We start from the raw sequence: 16,975 nt of genomic DNA on the forward strand, positions 1-16,975 counted from the left end.
GTGCTCCACAACGGGAGAGGCCACAGCAGTGAGAGGCCCGCGCACCACAAAAAACAAAACAAACAAACAAACAAAAAAACAGCTAGCTGTCTGGAGAACTGGGACTGAGGGTGTGCCTGGGGAAATGGCAAGAAATGAGGGTGGACAGGGAGCAGGGGCGCATACCTTGAAGGCTGTGCCATGCTGGGACAAAATCAGCTCTGTCTTAGCGAGCACCCTCTGGAGGCAGCATGGAGGCCCGGGTGGAGGGGACACAGGCAGGAGGCCGAGACCAGCTAGGGAACTTCTGTGGCAGTCCAGGCCAAGAGTGAGAGCACAGAGAACGGGAACTGGATCCCCAAAGCATCCCTGGGGCACACTGGGTGACTCACTGAGGGACCCACTGGATATGGGGACAGTGCAGGGAAAGGAAGGATGTCCAGATGATGCTCAGGTTTCTAGTGAGGCCAGTGGAAACTCAGAAACAGAAGAGGAGGGCAGTAATGATCTTGTGATCATACCTGCCTCGCTCCCCAGCCTCCTCACCACCCCATGCCAATGACCGGTCCCCTCTTCTGCTCTCACAGGGCTCAGCACTTAGCACATGGCATTGCAACCCTTTCTTGAAATGCCTGCCTCCTGCCCTGTACTGTGAGTGTCTCGGAGCAGTTGCAGGACCTGACCCATCTCTGTATCTTCAATGGCTGGCACATGATGTCTTGTTATGTGACAACGCCTGACCTTCAACTTTTAATCTACATTTGGATACAAACGGAAAATGACAACCCAAACTTCAGAGAAGCATCCTCTGTTTGCTTCTCTATATGTTTACAAAGTTAGTCCACACAATTTCTTTTAGTTATAACACCCCGGAGGTATAAATATATATGAGTCAAGGCAGATAAAGAAAACAGTGTGACGTGATTAGTAGCATCTGACACTGTTGACTCCACACAACTCCAAATCTGCTTCATTTTTCCCACTGGAAGACAACAGTGTGTAAGTGTTCTGGCCTATTAATTATTTTCAAGCTGTGATATTTTGAACATATTATACAGTCCCTCTACATCTCAGTTTCCTCATCTGTAAAAGAGAAAAAATAGAACTTACCTCAAAGGGTTGGCGTGAAGAATAAATTTTAAAATGCATATAAAGTGGTTAATATATAACAATTGCTGAGTACGTGTCTGCAGTCATTACGCATATTGATTGTTTAACATTTAACGTCACCACTCCCCACCTTACTGCCCAAACACATCCCTCATTCATCTGAGATGCCTTTTCTTTGTTTTTCATTTTCTTCACTTTTCCCTCTCCTTCCCACGTCCAATCAGACACTAAATTCTATACATTCTACCGTCTAAATATCCCTTGCACACTGGTCGAGAGTTCAGACGACACAAAACAGTCTGAACTAAATAAAAGAGACTCTGAAAATAAGACAAGTCAAGGAAAAAAGTGGCGTCAGAGAGGAAGGCACTGTTCCCGTCATTGATAATCGGGCCTCAATAAGAGACAGGAGCAATAACGGTACTTCAAACTAGTAACATAATGGGTCATTGAGATGTTCTTGAAATTCTCACTTTTATATCAGACCTTAAATATGTAATTGGTTTATGGGGGGGGAGAGAGATTACAAAATAATTGGATCTCACCCAAGAAACAGACAAAGCACATGGAAAGCATATTTTAGTTAAGAAAAAGCAAAAAGATACACTGCTTGAAATATGTTAATATAATTTGAAATCTAATCAGCCTATAAGTGGTATTTTTGTACTATAACAAAGAAAGTATCTCCAAATGGAGCACAGAGAAGGCAGAAGTAAAGAATATACGTCTGGGGAGCCCCCCCGGGGCATGAGAGGACAGTAATTGTTATTCCATCCTGCCACGAACGTTAAACGTTTTTCCTCTTAGTTGTCTAGGCTTGGAATTAATTCAGAAATACCAGATGTGCAAAGAGTGCAAAGACCACAAGTGGTTCACTGCACTGAAATGCTGCATCACCTTCTCCGCTCCAACTTACTTATAAAACCCAAGTGAGCCCCAGTGCTGTTCAGCTGGAGAGGACGAAGATCACAGTAAAGATTAAAGAAGGGTATACTTAGTAAACCCACGTTATACAAATGACTTCAAAGATAGAAAGAAGTCTTTCCTATAAATGCATATAGAAGGATGGGGTCGGCATTTAAAAATTGATGCAATTAAAAAGCAGATCAGTGGGACTTCCCTGGTGGTGCAGTGGTTAAGAATCCACCTGCCAATGCAGGTGATATGGGTTCGAGCCCTGCTCTGGGAAGATCCCACATGCCGCGGAGCAACTAAGCCTGTGCACCACAACTACTGAAGCCCGCACGCCTAGGGCCCGGGCTCCGCAACAAGAGAAGCTACCGCGATGAGAAGCCCGCGCACCGCAATGAAGAGCAGACCCCGCTCACCCCAACTAGAGAAAGCTGGCACACAGCAACAAAGACCCAATGCAGCCAAAAATAAACTAATTAATTAACAACAAAAAAGGGAGAGCAGTGATTGCCGGTCTCGGGGCAAGAGTGGGGAACTTTCTGTGGTGCAAGTGTCCTAACACTGGATTGTGGCGATGGCTGCACAGCTCTATAAATGTATGAAATCACTGACTAGTACACTTAAAACAGGGAAAATTTATGTATGTAAATTATGCCTTAATAAAGCTACAAAGCTTTTTTTAAGTTGACACGTTTTAAAATTCAACAATATTCCCTTTCTATAAGATGGCTGCATTTCTGGGCAATGGGTTCCATTAAGAATGTTATTTTTCCACTGTTAGGGATGGAAATCTTTATGACAATTTTTTAAAAAGATTCTTAGGTGCTTTTTAAAATTACTCAAAGTAAATTAATTTCATAACTAACAATCAAAATAGCAAGAAAAAGTTAGAAGAAATCAAAGCAAGACATTTCAGTAGTAACCTTCTCAACAGTTACTATTCTTCTGGCAACCCACTCAAACTATAATATTGACAGATCCCCAGAATTTGATAAATTCAGAAGAAAAGTATTTTTAAACTCCAGTGGGTAAAGTAGATAAAACACAGCAACGAATCATGAACATTCTTACAAAAAAAAAAAAAGATGCATGTAAATGTTATATACTCAAAACGTCAAAACACCATATAAAGCCAAGTATGGCACTGTGGTTAAGAATGTCAGTCTGCCTCGATCATATACTAATCAATTGGGTCAACCAGTTATTTCCCTTGTTTCTGCATCTGTGAAATGGAGATAACAATAATATCTACCACATAACACTGCTGATGTGGTTAAAAAAAACTCTTTAGTTAGTGCCTGGCATGTGGTAAACATTCAAGAAATGCTAGCTGCTGCTGCTGTTTCTTACTGATGTTACTATTCCTGAGTTGGGTTCCATATACAGATGATTTTATTCTCTTTTCTACGAAGCCTCACACCCAGGGACAGCTCCAGGTCTTTACCTTCCTGAAAACTCAATTACTCAGCAATGCTCATGCCAACCCTTTCCAGCTATTGCAATAGAAAATATCTTCCAGGGCTTCCCTGGTGGCGCAGTGGTTGAGAGTCCGCCGCCGATGCAGGGGACACGGGTCCGTGCCCCAGTCCGGGAGGATCCCACATGCCACGAAGCGGCTGGGCCCATGAGCCATGGCCGCTGAGCCTGCGCGTCCGGAGCCTGTGCTCCGCAAAGGGAGGGGCCACAACAGTGAGAGGCCCGCGTACCGCAAAAAAAAAAAAAAAAGAAAATATCTTCCAACTTTTGATTCATTACACAGTGTGTTATCATTCATACACTGGCACAGAGCTGGCCAAACTGGTCTGACACACTTTCTTCAGACTGTGTTAAACCAAATTATTAGGCAAATAGGAAAAAGAAAAAGTCAAACGAGCAGAATCCATTTACAATGGAGTCACTTATAGTAAGGTCCTTCCAGAGGAACAAAGCATCCAAAATAGAGACATGCAATAATTTAAACACACAGGGTAAGGCTTCATTTCTCCCTTTGAAAAAAGTAATTTTAAAACCTTGAAAATAAAACATTTATTACTGTTGCTGACCCTCAAAACCATATCAACATTTCCTCTAGTCCTTCCCCTCATTCTCTTGTGCCCAAAAATGTACGTATGGGGGGTAAAAATTGCCAAAATCAGTTCTCATATATTTTGATATTCTTGTAAAACCTCGAAAATAACTTCCCTCTCACTTCAACTGATGCAAGGAAAGGAATGGTGATTTTACAGGATCTGACTGCCAACATACCTCCCTGGGAAAGTGCAGGCTAGTGAAACTGAGGGCTAGTTCATTTACTATTTATTTTCAAGCCTTCTACAATATGCCACGAGCTTTGAGGACAGGGACTAATTTAAATGTAAAGTTATTTACTAGCATGCTGGTACCCAGAAGTAGGCTTTCAATGCTATTCATGTTCTGAATGTGCCAGAAGTGTTTATTAATTAAACTATAAAGTAGAACATATTTTTTAGCTATTTCAAATGTAAAGGTATTGTTAAGAGTGTCCTAACAGTCACATTTCCAAACAGTGTAAGGATATCCTCAAGCAAGGTTACCTATACTAATCACCTCCTATGTTTTGAACATACAAATATGAGAATGCAGATTTCCCTAGCAGTGAATCTACAGGGTCCTAAAGGGACTCCTCTGCTTAGCTTAGGATTCCATTGTGAGGAATTCTTCCAAGTCCTCCCCCTACCCAATGGAGGAATACTGAGATATTCCCAACTCCTGGCATAAGCCCATGCTCCACAGATGTCTACTGATCTAACAAATCTATGAGAACATGCATATTCTCAATAGTAGAGGGCATGTGAATTAAACAGCTAAAGCAGGACCATCTCAATAGAACCCATGTGAAATGCTTGATCCAATTTGGCAAAATCAAAGGTGAATCTGTGGATAGCCTGCTCAGCTGACAGACACTGGCACAGGTCTTTGTTTCTATGACAACGATCAACAATGGGCACCACACAATTAAATAATGGGATTAGGTTCAATTTCGTCCACCTGAAAGTATACCAGAGGCATCAATACACGATATTCTTAGGTCCTTTCTTTTCCTATACAGTTTAATAACTGTTGCCAAATGCAAAAAAAAAAAAGTTTAATAAATAGACATACTTTTTAAATACACAGTGGCTAAGTCTACCAATTTGCCATGAAATTTAAACAAAGGAGAAAATGAATTTTTGCTATAAAAGAAAATGATGTTCCCAACCAAAAAATGGCCAACATGCCCTTTATTCCTTTCCCAGCACACCAATCCCAGAAAAGGCCTGAGAGATACATAATTTTATTTTTTCCCAGGGCTATATCATCAACCAGTGACAAAAATGAACATTCTATTGCTTCTCCGTATGCTACTTATTTCGAGAGCTTATTACTTTCTTTCCCAATTTGGAGCTATGATCCCAGAGATTTAAAAAGCCCCTGATGATGAGCTCCCGGGCACTGTGTGGCTGTTTGCAAAGTCACATCTGCCTTACGTGGTGTGCAGTCATGGGCAGCCGACAGATGAATTAAGCAGGCTACATCTCCCCAGTCTCTTAGCCTCCCAGGCTGCACTGTAAGAGAACCACTCCAATTCTGATTACTAGGTGACCACTGCACACCAGTTTACCCCTCCACTGTAGTTCTCAACAGCTGAGTCTGTGATACATAAGACTCTTGGCCACTAAATTCCTAGATATATTAACTAGAAATTATTTTCAAAAGTTGCCCCTCCATTTCCTGCACACACTAAAAATGTCCCCGTGTTTTTCTGGACATCTTCCATGTTGAGAATTTTCTCATGCATAGGGACTCTACCTGACAACAGTTGGAGATCTAAAACCAACTCTTGCTTAGTGGCTTTCAATCCTCCCCATGGAAGATATCCAGAAGGACCATGAGGAAAATATTAAATTTGTATGGCCTATCAATGGGAGCATGCAGATGACTTCCAACAGCATGCATATGGACTCTGCAGCAACCATGTACATTAAGCCCTTCATCAGGATCAGCATTTCCATGGTTATCGTTCAGCCTTCCCTGCATCTCTTAACTTTCATTTATTCTCCAATCAGGAAGTCATCCATCGTTACAGGAAGTCATCCATCGTCCACACACAGGCGGCCCACTGAGGCCAGATCGCAGGGGGCACACTCTTCATACTAATGGACTGGCTGCTATCCAGAACTTTGTTGATGGCAATCATACCTTGCCGTCTGATATTAATACTGACATCGAGAAGATGCAAATAAAACTGCTAAGTCAGCTAAAATTAATGTTTAAGTCCATCTACTGAGCAACAGCATGGGTTTATCATCTGTAGGTCTTTGGATTCCGATGCTCCATTCACACTGTCCAGTATGATCTGTGCCTGATCTGTGCTTCCCCAACTCTAATATGAATGTGGATCGTGTCAGGATCTTGTTAAAATGCAGGTTCTGATTCAGTAGTAGGTCTAGGGTGAGGCCTGAGCGTCTGCATTTCCACAAGCTCTCTAGTGGCATTACTGCTGCTGTCTTCCGACTCCTCTTGGTAACAAGGTTTTAAAGAACATGGGTGGAAATATATACCTGAGCATACAGGACTTTCTACAACTTATTTTGTTGTATAACTAGTTACCAGTTCCCATAGTATTACTATGAAAAAGCATCAGGGGTAAAATGTCTCTCCCTTTTTTTTTTTTCAAGATAATGCTTACCTTGAATTGTTTTCTTCCTAGGAGATTTTTTTTAAAGAAAATATTGATTTTATCTTACTACCTGCCAAGGTAAGTTTAGTTTATGGTTTTCCAAGTAGAGAAAAAGAAAGAGTAGAAAGATCTCTCAAAGAGACCCTCCTAGTCCTACATTTATGTGATTCTACTTATCAGAATCTAAGCCACAAGTTAAAATCAAGAAACATCATTTAATAAATATTAAGCATCTAATAAGGGTAGCCAAGAATACAGAAGTCCATATAGTACTGTCTTCTTTCTCCAGGACGTTCTGGTCTTACACAAGTTCACAAACAGTTATAACACAAGCAGACGTGATTAGGCACAGAAAGAGAATTGCCTGGTGTTTCTCCCTCAGGGAGAGACTTGTAAAGCATCATGGTGATTGAGCTCCAACTGACCTAAAAAGCCTAAATTATGTGGTATTTAGGAAACAATACTAGACTTATTTAATCAGACAGGTTTTGAAATGCGATAATAATTTTTTTCCATGAAGATTCCCAGCAGAGCGCATGAATTCTGAGACACTTTTAACCTCCAGTAACCGACTACATTGAATAACATCTCAAGAGTCACTACTCCACATGATGTCTGCCTCTCAATCTGCCTTTAGAACTCTATAACTCAGCCATAAGTCAGAACTCAGCCAGCAGATGGTCCACTGATGAGTTACTAGAGAAGCATGCTGGACAACTTGCCTTCCAAGGATCTTACACGGGGCAATAAAATAACACAATTAGAGAAGGAATGACAATAATTTCAAGACGTTTCCCACATGAATGTACACAATAGCATGTGAGATTACAAGCAAGAAACCAAATTGGATTCAGAGTAGGATCTGATTTTTTTTTTAAAGAAAAAAGCAAAAAATAGGCCAAAATATTAACAAGAGCGATCTTGTCAATGAGACTGTAGGTCATTTTATCTTAATATTTTCTCATTTGCTCCGAAATTCTTTACAACAATGATACATTAATCTTACCATGGAAAAAGCCAATTAGAACATAAATCTCCCATCTGTCCTTCTGTTTCTATGGCATGTTGTTTACAACATAGTTCAGGTTTAAAATTGGATTTTTAAATTTCCATTTAATTTCTGAAACTGCCTTCTTTCATTTAATTTAGTTTCAAGGATTTAAACTAATCAGAAAAATCTGCTGCAACATACTGTACTCAGCATCACAAACGCCCTTGAACACTGCAGGTTTGTGTCTGCAACAGTTGGGCCAGATGCTCTTCACACCCATCTCTTATTGGCCTATCACCAAATTTTTTTTTTTTTTTTTTTTTTTTTTTTTTTTTTTTTTTTGCGGTATGCGGGCCTCTCACTGCTGTGGCCTCTCCCGTTGCGGAGCACAGGCTCCGGACGCGCAGGCTCCGGACGCGCAGGCTCAGCGGCCATGGCTCACGGGCCCAGCCGCTCCGCGGCATATGGGATCCTCCCAGACCGGGGCACGAACCCGTATCCCCTGCATCGGCAGGCGGACTCTCAACCACTGCGCCACCAGGGAGGCCCTATCACCAATTTTTAAATCCATAAAATGTATTAATTAGCTCTCCTCTTTATGCACTGGATGGCAGAGGCAGTGTCAGGAAGATTTTGAGCAATTCTCCTGACTCAGATGGTGAAAATTCTCTAGCAGAATATCTATTGTTTCCCCATGGGATAAAAGTTCTTTCAGTTGAGGAACTGCTCTAAAATTAGCAGGTGAGTTTTTGTTTAATTATCCTAGAGCCTTTAATGAAGCAGGTGTCTGAGCTCGAAAACAAGCGCCATAATGAGCCACTTACAACCTGCGGTTTCAGGGCAGAGAGCACCACTGGCATGGAGGGCTCCACACAAGCACAGCCCAGGGTGACCAATCAGCTCCTAGATGGCCTTGACCTGTGCTTTGCAGAACACTGGAAGCAATGTGTTAATACCAAAGGTGTAGGTCATGCAAACCGGTCAAAGGTCCAGTCATTTAGTCATTCAATCATATCCTGAACAAGCATTTACCAGGTCAGGCCCTAGAGATTCAGAAGCCAATAGGACACCTTCCCTAGCCTCATCCTATGAATTCTGACGGGGGAGGCAGGCACATCATCTGTCAATAGGCCAGCATAATCAAGAATTGTGGGGTCATCTACAAAGGACTGAACAGAGCCCCAGGAGAGGGCGCTGTCAGTTCTACACGGGGAAGTCAGGAAAGGTTTCACAGAGAGGCCACCTTTGAATTAATCTTGAGAGAGAATCAGCTTCTTGCTTTGCAGAGCTGTGGTGATGATTCAACGAGATGGAGAGACATGTGGCAACTAGCCCATGGCACCGGGCACAGAGCAGGTGTTCAACCAATCATAGTAATAATAAGGTTAATATTACTATATTAGTGTAGTGGTTTGTGAAAAAGTTACCCGTAAGAAATGACTGGTATAATTAAAGAAGAAAGTGAAGAAAATAATATCTAGGCTACATTCACAACTGATTGACAATACATGGAATGACAAAAATATAATCATAAGTCGTTTAGCTACAATACAGACAATGGAAACAATGCAAAATGACCAATTCTACATTGACAGCATTCTACAACTACGTGTCCTGTACTTTTAGGAAAACCTGGAACTTGAAGACAGCAAGGAGAAGGACTAATACTTATAGAGGACCTACCGTATATCAAGCCAGGGCCCTTATGTACGTATCTTCTCAATTAATCATCCCACCAACACTATGAGGTATGCTTTTTTATTGCCATTTTAAAGAGAAAACTGAGATTCAGAGAGTCTGACTTGCCAAAGGCCACACAGCGAATGTGCGATAAAGTCAGGATTTGATCTTATAATCATCTCATTTCAATTTCCACACTCTTTTCATTATACCATGGAGCATGTTCATGTGAAAAGACACATTTACAAAGGTAGATATGATTAGTCATTATTAAAGGGTAATTTTAAATAGTGAGTTTCCTCAACACATTTAAAATATGATTGTTTTTCAAAAACAAAAAACAATTTACCCTTAGCTTTTCAGGTATAAGAACTACCAATAGTTAAGTGCCTACCACAGTGCTAAAGTTGTCACACAGATTGTTTCATTTAATCCTCACGACAACGTATAAAGCAAGCATTACTATCAGTCCCATTACACATATGAGAAAACGAAGGAGTATCAGAGAATTAAACTTCCCAGTGGGAGGGCAGATTTCACTGTGACCAGGGGGGGAGGACAGACTTGACCCCAAGTCTATCAGTTTAAAACCATGTGTCTGAAACTCATGTATAAAAACTAGTGTTTCTCGGGCTTCCCTGGTGGCGCAGTGGTTGAGAGTCCGCCTGCCGATGCAGGGGACACGGGTTCGTGCCCCGGTCCGAGAAGATCCCACATGCCGTGGAGCGGCTGGGCCCGTGAGCCATGGCCGCTGGGCCTGCGCATCCGGAGCCTGTGCTCCGCAACGGGAGAGGCCACAACAGTGAGAGGCCCGCGTACCGCAAAAAAAAAACAAAAAAAACAAAAAAAAAAAACTAGTGTTTCTCTTCTGTACTATATCACTGCATATATCAATACCTATGCTTACATTACAACAGATGTAAGCAAATTTCCTCATTACAAGTAAATTCAATATATAGGATTTTTAAACTTCATCACTTAAGTGGGGAACTAAGGTTTCCAGGCCTGAATGAGAAACTGGATCAAGCTAGATTTTTCAGACTGAAATCTGAGCTCAGGCCCAGCTGACGTGAAAGTCCAAGTTTGTTCCTCATTCCGACGTGCTCCCTCAGGGCAGAGGAAGCTCACAGGCCAAATCAGGCTCCCAGCCTTTGTAAAAGCAGAAGTCATCACTAGGAGATGATCCCAAAGCCCCCGACTGGGCAAAGTGCCCCAGCACCCTCAGCCCAGCAGAGGGAGGGTTTCAGCACATCTTCAGTTCAACAGGGGGCCACTGGGGAACTCAGAATTCATTTGACAGCAAATTAGAATTCAATTTCCAGAAAACTGACTTTTGCTGAGACCAATCAAAGCCTTAAAATATACGCCACTGCAGGCACCCATAATTAATTACATTGTCAGAGGGGCTAAGACTGGAAGACAAGGACTTAACTTTTCCCGATTTGGGGGAATTAAAAGCTACATAAGGACAGGTGTCGCTGATAAATCCTGAGTATCAACCAAAGCTATATAATGTAAAATAGCACACTCCATTCTGGGCACTTTAATTCCCGAAGTGAAGTATCATAATGATTCTTAAGCTCCTTTTTCTCTGAAAACAGCTAAGATTTTCCAGCAATTCTGAGCTTTGGCAAATCGTGAGAATGGCTGAACATGTGCTCTGAGCGTCTGCAGGAAATTTTAATTTGACCTTTTAAAGTGAAAGCTAAATTATTTGTAACAACTGTTTTTTACATCAGTTGCAAACAAAACTAAAAGGTGTTACACGCACTTTCACAACATAGATATATACCAAATCATAATAGTAAAAATCTGTATACCAAGAATAAAGGTTTTAAATATGCTTAAAGAACTTAGAGCTATCACAGAAGTTTTAATTTAAACAAACACACACACACAAATCACAGTTACCAACAGCTACAGAAAAATCCTTTTCCAGTCCAACCAAACCCTTTCACATCCTACATTCCTTCTTTTTCATTCAGAAACCTTTGATTTTCACATTTTCTATACTCATTAATTGCTACAGCCAAGGTCAGATGTGGTAGTAATATGTACCACTTCTTTAACTTGCATGGAGAACTATTCTACGCTCTCTAAACTCAAGCGTGAACCAAATTATTTTTACTTCAGATTAGAATTAGGTATTAAAAACCAAAAGGAAAAAAACCAAAGGCCATTTCGTGACCTCTGATTGATAAATTCCTATGGATGGTATCACCATTTCCTGCATTCCAATAAACTCATAAACTACCTAAAATAAATGGCTGCAATTATTATGACTCATTTATAAGCATCTTTTGAGCTTTACGTTTGTAACAGGTGAGGGGACCAATGATCAAAAGATACTGAGAAGACATATTAACTGACTAATATATTGACAGCAACTGAGATTTCCTTTACAAAGCAGCTGCTTTAGTCAGAATGTTTGTGTCCCTTAAAACTTCATATGTTGAAACCTAACCCCCAAGGTGACCATATCAGGAGGGAGGGTGCTTTGGGAGGTGATTAGGTCTTGTGGGTGAAGCTCTCATGAATGGGATTAGTGCCCTTATAAAAGAGACCCCACAAACCTCCCTAGCCCCTTCTGCCATGTGAGAACACTGCAAAAACAGAAAGTGGGCTCTCATCAGACCAAATATGCTGGCACCTTGATACTGGACTTCCAGCCTGCAGGACTGGAAGAAATAAATTTATTTTGTATGTAAGCCACCCAGTCTGTGGTATTTTGTTATTACAGCCCTAATGGACTAAGAGAGCAGCTATGATGCCTGTTCTCAGTTTACCATCTAAATCAGTTTATAAGTACCTTTACTTTAGCTGAGTTAGTCCAGTATTTTTCCATATTACAAAGACAATAAGTTGTTTGTTCATGCTAGCTTGCAGCAGTGGTGGATTTTACAAAGTGCATGACCTATGTGAAACGTCTATAAGATAAAAATACAATATCCCTGAGTGAGTTTTTCCTCTGATACTAAAGTATATTGCTATTTTATATAGATCTTCAACGTCAAAGAGTAGATAAGATGGGATGTGAATACATCTTCTATTTAAAGAGCAATCTGGTTTGTCATGACTTATACTTCAGTTGGGAAATGGGGGATCATTGGGAAGTGCCTTATCTATGATCTGCACAGTATAAATTGCCTGCTTAGGCACTAAGTGTTCTAAGACTTGCTGTTGTTTATGTTTCTAAGCAAGGATCCAGTAATCACAGATGCTGAAGACTAAGCAGTTCAAGACAGCCTGATTAGCTGTTCCAAAAAAGGTATCAGGAGATACGCAAGTGTATCTTTTCAGCAAATCTTGTACCTTTTGGGCTTATTTTAATCATTTAAAAATGAGTCACACTCCAAATGACCTCTGGGAGTAGCTTCCTAGTAGGGTGAGTGAATAACCCACAGAAAAATTCCAACACCCAGAGCCTGGACTGGGACAAGAGGAAAAGACTCTCACACCCTGCAGAGCCACCCCTGAACATGGAGAAAGGGGATATGATTTTAACCTTCAACTAGAAAATGCCCTCTGTCCGTCTTTGGGGGCCCTTAATCAGTGCCCAGATAAATAATGCATCACTGAAAATAAGATGCAAGAGCCTTGACCTCCTAAGCATGCCGGCAAAAGTGCCTGATCACCTGGTGAGCAGAGGCCCCCGACAGGTGTGAGGGGAGGCAACAAGGCTGCGGGAACCTTTAACCGAAGCTTCAGTGCCACTGGATAAAGAATGGAGTTGAAATAATTAGAAAAGTTTCACTCACAAACAGCCTGCTCATGAACCACAATGGCCATCCAGGGAAACTGCATGTTCCTGCAAAATGTCTCCTATATGGTGCAGCACTTCCAATATGTTGATTTCCTCATCTCAGTCGAAACACCTCAAAAAAGCGCTGTATAATGACCTCATAGGTTAGGGCTTAAAGCAAAGCCAAGAGGCCGATGAGCAAGGAGGACAAGTGATAAGGGCATGTGGTCCACGTCCTCCAGCCCCCACCTCTGGGTACCACATGTAACAGCTGGCACAGGCTTGCACTGTTCCACTGTCAGAAATCCCAGAGTTACCAGTTTCCTTCCCATGGATACATCTGCAGGCTGCCCAAAGGCCATCTGAAAAGCCATTCCTGCTTGTATAGCTTCCTCTCTACCCATTCATCCAAAGCACTCAAACTATTAATTATTTAAACAATTCTATTTCCTCAATACAAAAAATTACCTTTAAAAGCTTTATTGGACTTTGGATTTTAATACAAGGGCTCAGTTATACTATTAAAAACAAAAAAGAGGCAGGCACAGGATTTTAAGGGTGATGTCCTGTGGACAGCACGTGGACCCTGATGCCACAATGGGCTGGGTAAGATGGTGGCAGCACAGGGTGCCACCCTCCTATGGCAGAGCGTCATGTAACAGGAGGGCTTGGAGGGAAGTGATTTTTTCTCAGAGGCTTAGCAATCCTTGGTCACAGCCCAAGCTGTCAAAGAATCCCTCTCACAAATGGCTTATGGGGGCAGATTTCTCTTTTGAACAGAAATGATTCTAAAGACACCCGGGGTCCATGAGGAAGGAATCAAGCAGAAAGTCTCTATATTCTTTCTACTTTACCATCCAGTTCCTCTGTAGCTTTTCACCACTCCTGCTATGAAGAGAATATGCCACAATCGAGGCAATGCCACGAAGGCAACCTGAATCAGCTCCACGAGAAAACAGCTGAATACAATAGTTAGCGGGATGACTGCAGGGGAAAAACTCATGGCAGAAAACCTTCAGATAATATTCCTTGTACAAATTACTGACTCGAAAATTCTTTTTCCATACATTTGCATCTCTTTGGTGTTTTACTATAATCTGCTGTATACAGTGGTCATGACCACAAGCTCTAGAGAGAGACTGGTTCCAATTCCAACTCTGCCGTTTATATCTGTGTGGCCTTGGACATGTTTTTTTGTTAACAAGTTCTGTGTCTTAATACCCTCATCTGTTAAGTGGGGATAATAACTGAGCTGTTAGGATTAAACAAGCTACTACATGCAAAACATTCAGAATAATGCTCAATAAAGCTACGGTCGTTATTACTATAGTTCCAAATTGCTTTCACTTATTTATCAGAATTGCTCCCACAGGCACCCTGTGAAATAGTGGTGATCATTTCATCCATGTTTTTCTTATGAGTAGGGTGAGACTCAGTTAAGTGATTTGCTAAAAATGTAAAAAACCTGTGGCTGAGCCAAGATTTGAATCCTGGCCGTTTGACATTAAACCTCGGATTCTTTTCCATTACTTTGCATTATTTACATGTAAACCACAACAAACATGAAACCAAGAAGGACCCTGCAGGGCCTTTTGGGGACAGACCCCTGTGTCCCCTGACTCTTGTTTTTAGAACAGCTTTAGCCTCCTAGGCCTTCTGCAAGTTCCAAAGGGAATTTAATCAGAGAAATGAGAAAACACAAAGGAAGAAAATCAAGCAAGACAAAATAACAACAAAATAACAATAATTTAGCCATAAAACAACGTCACGGACCTTTAGTCCCTCCTCAAGGGCTATAGGTAATGACCTGAGCCATATCCTTGAGTTGTTTTGCAGATACTAAAACCCCCATCAGGTTGAAGAAGTTAACTGCATGCTGACCACCAGCACATAGACCCCAGACCAGTGGGAACCAGAAGGTTGTTGATGTTAGTTCCCAAAATACAGCCCTGTTACCTTACCACCAACCAATCAGAGGTACGTACATGAGCTGATCATGCACCCTGAGACCTGCTCCCTCACCTTGCCTTTAAAAACACTTCCCTAAAAGCCATGGGGGAGTTCAGGTCTTTCGAGCATGAGCTGCCCGTTCTCCTTGCTTGGCCCTGCAATAAGTACTACACCTTCCTTCATCACAGCCTAATGTCAGTAGATTGGCTTTGCTTCACATCAGGTGACTGGACCTAAATTTGGTTCATAAACAAAAACAGCCATTATAAAATACAGACACTAGATAAATTCCTAAAAAGACGAAAACCATTGACAACATCATAATATCTATTCTAGGAATTCACTCTTGGAATAAACAAATGATCAGTTGATGGCAATTTAGCTTACATAATTAAAGCCAATTTTTTTATTCAGTGTGTAGCAATTTGGAACCCCAAAATTCTGAAGCAAGGTGGGAGGAGGAACATTTATCAATGCATATTCTTTGTTGTAAATTTTACTTTTTATGAAAACACGTGAAATCCCATCTTGAGAAAAATCACAAAAATGTAGAACTACAAGATGGTTGAGTAGTTCATTACAAAGGGAACCACTGAAGGGCTTAAGTGTTTAAATGTGAACCTTGCCATCTTATTGCTGCTGTAATTCACAAGGCAGCCATGGACTTTTTCATCACTGATATACTGGTGACATTCAGGCTACACACTCTTAGATCTAGAAGACTGGAAATTTCCTAAGAATCCTTATCCACATGGCACTTAGGGGAAGTTTTATGAGACAAGCAGAAGGTAGGTGAATATAAATGAACTGGCAGATCTTCCTTTTTCTCCTAATGAATTTTATAATTTAGAGCATTTGAATGGATTCCCAGGGGAGGAATTCATCCCTATTGTTTTCATTACTAACACTCTCTAGTATTTGCATCTATTTCTAATTCATAAAGTTTGCATGTGTTAGCCTTCAAGCACCTGAATGAGTCTGCTATATAATAAGATCAATCTTTTAATTTATGAATCTAGTTTTGATTTTTAATATGTACACTATATGCAAATCATTCAAGTTATCCCTCAAAATAATTTCTAAAAAGTGGACAGATCCATGTTAAAAACAAAATTTCAAACAAAGATAGTGTACTAAAAACTATAATCTGAAACAAAAAGACACTAGTGAACTCTGAATGACCAGCAAATTTCTCTGTCCATATATCAGTGTTCTTTTATTCAGCTCACCATCAGGGTTCTGTCAAATCTTTGCAAAAGTCCACACAAGACTTCCTTTAAGTTCATCTGAGCAATGCACATTAAAAGGTCCACTCACCCAAATTGACTGATGTGCATTCCACAGCAAAGGAAAACCTTTTCATTGTAATTCTGAAATTATGTTTTCGATACAAGATGTATACTATTCTAGAAATATGCCTCTTAAAAGCCACCCAGATGGAAATATTTCATTCCTTAGATATGTACATAAAAATCTATAAAATGTAAATGAATCTCACTAGTGAACATTACTGAGACATAAAACTATGAAATATTATTTAGGTCAAAGAAAGGACTCAGATTTTTCTCTACTGGTCAGAGTCTACCTCTACACCTCGGTCCTGCTGGTGATGAGACATTACTATAAGGTGATGAGACTACTAAGGTGATAAGACATTACTATATAAACAAATTTAAAATAGATGTCTGAAAAAGGCACCATTATGTTAAGCAATTAATGACTGGAAAAGTAGAAATCTCTGAGTAATCATTTAAGCTTCATAGGTCTATATTTGTACTTGATTTCAGTGGTTAATCCTGTGCTAACTCTATCCCTGAACTGGTTTGAGGGCAACAGCTATGTATGCATTGACTAAACGACCCAAGTCCCTCAACATCAGTAAAATGTATGTTTCAGGTCCCCACCATATGCTGCATAAATCCCCCAACTCCCT

At 40.8% G+C, this 16,975-nt stretch overlaps 1 protein-coding gene across 3 annotated transcripts in view; it reads right to left on the minus strand.

Annotated features, from left to right (window-relative positions):
- The window catches only part of DCLK1 (doublecortin like kinase 1), a 323,007-nt gene that overhangs the window by 283,971 nt on the left and 22,061 nt on the right, over positions 1-16,975 (minus strand). The window lies entirely within an intron of this gene.

The sequence above is a fragment of the Mesoplodon mirus genome, assembly GCF_964341445.2.
Source record: "Mesoplodon mirus genome assembly, chromosome: 17".
NCBI lineage: Eukaryota > Metazoa > Chordata > Mammalia > Artiodactyla > Ziphiidae > Mesoplodon > Mesoplodon mirus.